Raw genomic sequence first — 6,000 nt, 5'->3', positions numbered from 1 at the left:
ACACCCTCCTTTTACCCTGTTTTTTTTTTTTTTTTTTTGCGAGGATTCTAGAATGAAGGTTCGTGTCAATGCACCGCCATTTTGCCACCGTCTGCCTTTGGAGCTTACTGAAACACACAGCGACGAGTTCGACGGCTGGACGGACGGCTGTTCTAAGATAAGCGTTTTACTAGCGTAGGCTGCGGCTTGTCTACACAGCGCGGGAGAGTCGTAGTCCGGGCGATGACCGACAACAAAAGTTGGACGTTTCTGTCCTCTCCTCTCCTCTTCTGAAATGTACTGCGTTTCTATCTAAAGCCGGAGTAGCTGTTATGGTCGTGTGTTAATATGGAAGCTATTTAGAGAGTCAAGAGCGTTACAAGAGCCGAATGCAGATTAACAGCGTTGCCAGTTGAAGCTAAAAACTGATATCAAGGTGGGCGGGGGTTATTTACCTTTGCTGACGGGTGCACTGACCGATGACCATTGTACTAGTCTGCACTATTCGCCGCGGAAGAAGCATTATGAAAGGCTGCAATCAAAGCCTTGCTAAAGACTCAGCTTGCAAGTGGGGTGGATTGAAACGAACGCTAACGGGGGAAGCTGAGCGCGCCCTCACGATGTTATATATAGAATTTTATCGACGCCAGAATCCTGGGTGAAAGGTCAGAGCTCTTTCGCATACCGCATTCGTGGAACGAGGACTCTGCTTTGAGTTCGAATCGCTCGTACGGGCACGGAATCAGGAATAGAAAGTGGAAAACGCTGCAGTCAATTCATTGTGCTGTTTCTCTTGCCGCGCCCTTTGTACATCTATACAGTCAGAAATGTCGCAAAATGTACTGACGCTGTCTTAGAGACGATAACAAATTTAATTACAAATTTTTCAGCTGCGCCTCAAGAATGGTAGGTAGCCCTGTAACGGCAGCTTGCAGCAAATACTTCGAAACATAATTCGAAGCGGGAGCTTGGTAGAAGAACCACAACAAAAAACGTTGGGTATGCCTTAGCGTAAAAAAATGGTTGGGTTTTAACGCAGTTAAGCCGAGCAGGCGTGCGAAAGCACGTGTTTAGCCTGGTTGGCTCGTGGTTCTGCTTTGCTGGGTCGTCGGCACGTCTGGCGGTGATGCTAGACTCAGGTTAAGCATTGATTGAGCTTAGGTTGATCTGATCTCTTCTCGCTGCAGACGGAAGTTGATGAAGACGACCGTGTGCAATCGTCGTCTGCAGTTTAATACGAGGCATGATCGGCTGCGGCGATAGCTTAGTGCTCTCGTGCAGTGGCCAACGAGACTGGTCTGTTCGCGCGGCCGCGGGCTCCGAAACCCAGCAGCAGCAATATTTATTTTATTTCTGCAGGTTGACCAAAGTCACACTCACGGTCGTTTCACACAAACTTCGTGGTTACGCTTGACCGTGTGAAGTAGTGGTTTTGCACTAAAAGGTGGCAGTATGGCAGGAACTTCTCCTTCAATGACTGGAAACAGCCATGCAGAACTGCACGTAATTTGCGTCCTATTGCATGCTGTCAAGCCCAGTAACCTGGACTACTTTTGCATGGGCAGGAGCGCCCGCACGAAGACGCAGCCTATTAATGGAAAAGAATAAAGACAACGTCACATCAGTACGACGTCCCATCCCCTGAATAACTTAAGGATTGGAATTAATTTTAGACGAACTTAATTTGTAGGTTATCATAGCATGCGTACTGTAACAGAGCTGAATAAATCGTTTGATTTTGCCTATTGTATAATTTATGGTTTCTACAGGACGCCGCGTTCCACGCGAAAAAAGAGAAAGAAACAGACGATCACACAGTAAAGGAAAACAACCGTCACCACAACCAAGTGTGCATAAACGAGCAACAGGCGCACATGAACAAGTACGCAAACAAGGCCATACTTCGTTTGCATTTGTGCAGGTCAGAGGCAGATGTTTCAGCTCCTGACAGTGATAACAACCATACGTTCATACAGAGCGGTTGCATCCTGGGTGTATACTCTAAACAGCAAAGAGTAAAAAGGGAGTAACCCGTCAGCCACACCCTTTTACAAAAGGGTGCGCTAGAGAATAGCTTAGTCCCTTTTTACTCTCATATAGGCGTATTCGTCGTGCCTGCCTGATCTTTGTAACAGTACATTTTTATTGCGACACCATTAGAAGCCTTCTGGGGCCAAGATGTGTCGTTGATCATAAAATTCGCCCATTAGCTGGAGAAATGTGACGTCACCAGACCGCAAGTGACGTCACTTCCTGTAGAGGCAATTACAGATTCTAACGCTATCGCATCACCAACACATAAGATAATCAGGTATCCCTGTGAATTCTTTTTTTTTCTTTTGCGCGCGTTGCGGGAAACGATGCTAGCGTATTATTTGTCTCGACGGCTGCTTGGGCAAAACCAACAGAAATCGCACGAGCGGTGGCGCCAACTCCCAAGTCGGCGACTCTGCGCTCGAACACGGGTAGGCACACCGTGTTGCCAGGGGGCGCTGGCGACAAAGAGAAAGCGAAGCCGCGAGAGGCGCGCGCGGAGATGAGCGTGTGGGAGTGAGGCTTCGTTATTTACAGCAGGAAGCCGGAATGGCTGGGTCGAAATTTTAACGGCTGCTGCTGGCGGAAGGTATTCCTCCCCGGCGGCGGCGGCCTGATCTCCGCCGCTGCTCGTGTGTGTTTCTCTGCCTCGTTAGCTCGCACTCACCCGTCGGAATCAATAAAAGTTAAACGAGGGGCGCAGTCACCCCATCCGCGCTGCTCCTGTCTTGCATGTAGGTGTGTGTGTATTCCCGTTTCTCACCGTCGTAAATACGGCTTTGCAGCAGCGTTCCTCGTGCCCTATGCGCGCTTCAGGCCGTCATCTGCGAGCTCGCTCGTGGAGGCCATTCAGAAGAGAAGATAAAGACGACCCGCTCTTGGCGTAGCGCTGATCGGATTGCACCGTAGGCCTGCGGGGTGGTTGATTTTGTTCTACAGATGCCACTCACTCTGCTCGCGTCGTCATTAAAGGAAGCCAAAACTGGTGTATTCTGCTTAAATTAGCGCGCTGAGAAAATGAAAAGCGATTGCAACGACACTTGTAAAGTGTATATCAAGCGGTAAAATTGGGTAAAATGTCACGTCTCACGTCACCGCGTGTGCCATCACTGAAGGAAGTGAAAACTCAATGTAAAAGGGTAGAAAGGAGCAGGGAGAGAAATTGCAGTGCCATTGGTTGTTCCCGAAAACGAAATGTGGCGTGAACTCTTAAAATAGATCAATCAGCTCGCCACCGTCGAAGGAAGCTAAAACCGCCGCGAATTTTCTGTAAATGTGCGCAGTGAAATGGAGGGTGAAGTCGTGTTCCTCTTATTCGTGATGGGACCATTTGGGCAGGCGAGCTTAAGCGATGCGACACGAAAGGCGAACAGAAACAGACAGGACACAGTGGTGGTTGTGCATGCTGGGATAAAATGGTGTCAAATGCTATATTTGTTGTTTACGGCGCTTCTGACATGGCATGAATACTGTCATGAGTACTGGCAGAGACAAAAGGGCGTCTGACTAGGCCGCTAGCGCCAGTACTCAGTAATGTAAATAAACTGTATCATTAATAATAATGTCAGAAGCACAATAAACAAACAAGCAAACAAATGCTATACTATTTGCAACACAATTATTCTATCAAATTTTAATTTAAAATAGCGGAACGTCGTGCAGTTGTGAACTGAAAGACGGCGGCGGAAACGTATCAAACACAGCGCATTATAATTCAAAGCAGTTAATTTTCAAATCGCCACTTAGAATGGCTTAGGCGGGATTTAAACTTCCAAAAATGTCGACGCGAAACTTTTGTGCATTGCACGGCTATACATGTGGCGCCTGTACATAGTGGTAAACAGAGGGCGAAACGTTCAACATTTGCGGCTTTATTTGGACGCTTTATATCGCTGTGAGCATACAGTGACTTTCGTTGAAAGAAAAGAGAAAGAGATAGTGCCTTACGTGGACACCCCAATAAAGCGATAATCTACGGTCACGCCACATGTCACCGAGAGCAAGGACGTGTAAGAACGCGACGCGTAGGATGCTCGGTTTCCTGACTGCTTCTGCTAGTGATATCCTTACACATTCAGGCCATGCGAAAGAGGCAAGATTCTAAGCCCGCCACTCGGGAACGAATTAATTTCTAACGAGAGGTTTCTACACTGCAGGGGCGCGAAATTTCTCCTGCACGTTTAAAATATATGTAACAGAGCATCCATGGAGAAGACATGTTTTTGACCAAAACGTCGGCGAGGTCGCACAAAAGCGTTTGCTGCAACGAATTCATTCCAACCCCACAACATCAAGAACGTGGAGATTGACATTTTCGAACGTGACGTGTGCGACCACGCGATGATGACGCAGTCGGTATTTATTTCTCGCTTTCAAGAAATCCAGGCATGAAGAAGTGTGGAGACCCCTTCGGCGCTGCCAGCGTTGCACGTTAGCCGCCACTAGGCGCGGGTGGAGCATGCAAGTTGCCGAGGAAATCGCGATCGCGTTAGCTCGCTTAGGAACGGAAGCGAAATTTGTCATCAGTGACCGCAAAACTGCCGTCCAAAATTTTAGCAAGGGAAGGATCTCGCCCTTAGCGGCCAGAATCCTCGTCCAGAGAAAGTTGGATAGGAAAATTCAAATAACTTCGACTCCTGCGCACGCAGCCGTCCCCGTAAACGGGGCGGCCTACAAGGTGGCTCGAGGTATCCGCCGCCGAGCCGCTACGGGGCCCCTCGATGACCGAGGGAAGGAGAGCGCATGAGAAAATATGGGGAGATCACGCAGTATTATAGATTGCATCGCAGACTGGTACCCCGCCAGACACGAAATTAGACAAACAGGCAGTCGCGTGGAGGCGACTGCAAGCCTATACGTATCCGCAACTGGTTATGGTGAGCCATATGTTCCCCGAGGCGAGGAGCGATAGGTGTAAGCTTTGTGGGGCGAGAGGGTCCCTCAACCACATAATATGGAAGTGACCGTACTCTCCCGGGGGGACGCATAATATAGGTAGCATGGAAACCTATAGGAGACCCTGCTGCGCAGCTCGGACCCTGAGTTCCAGCTCCTGCTCGTCCAACTGGCTGACGAGGCCGCCGGGAGCCAGAACCTCCCGGCCAGCATCTAAAGCGGCACCCCCTACCCCGCCGACCGTGTGCGTGCTAGCGCAATCTCACGGCGTGCGCCTGTTGTCGAAATACGCGCAGTGTCCACAACACGCTGAGTGAACTGTCGGAAGCGCACCGCATAGCCCAGATAGACAGACTGTCTTCCACTAACACTGGACGCCACATTCTAGCCTCACTCCAGCTCGGACTGATTGGTCCACAACTCTTACAAGGTTCCGCAATACTTCAGAGACCATCTCACTATTCACCCCCTACCTAAAAACATGCATTCAGTCCAGCCAGGCTCGACAGGTAGCCCGCGCCCGCGCCTTGCACAACGCACATGAAAACGAAGCTGCCGTGGTCTACGAAGACGCCGCAGAGTACTCCCACCCCTCAGCTTACGCCCTCTGTGTACTCTCCAACAACCTACAACACTCGACATCAGGCTCGATCAGGGCAAACACCTCGATGGAAGCCGAAGAAGCAGCCATCGCGCTAGCGATGATCGTCATCCACTTCCACTCATCCTAAGCGATTCCAAAACCACCATTCAAAATGTTTGCCCGCGTGTAGATACATGCTGCCGCATATAAAATTCTCACCTCCAACTCCCAAACACCTCGCCCCATCCAAGTAGTCTGGGTACCAGCCCATTCGGGCAATCCCGGTAACGAAGCGGCCCATTCCGCTGCTCTAGCGCGCGTCAACCGAGCGGCGCTATACCGAAGACCCAGGCAGCGCAAGAGACGGGCTGATCACATATCACGACTCACTACAGCGAAGAACCTCTACTTTAACCCCGCCACACACATCCCTGAAAAAACAACAACAGACGTCCTCACGATAACTCCAAGCTCACACCTATCTTTCCCCAGCGCTCTTTGCGCTTTTC

This window comes from Amblyomma mixtum, chromosome 6 (assembly GCF_055824585.1).
Source record: "Amblyomma mixtum isolate Tamu chromosome 6, ASM5582458v1, whole genome shotgun sequence".
Taxonomy (NCBI): Eukaryota; Metazoa; Arthropoda; class Arachnida; order Ixodida; family Ixodidae; genus Amblyomma; species Amblyomma mixtum.
Note: the sequence above shows the minus strand (reverse complement) of the source record.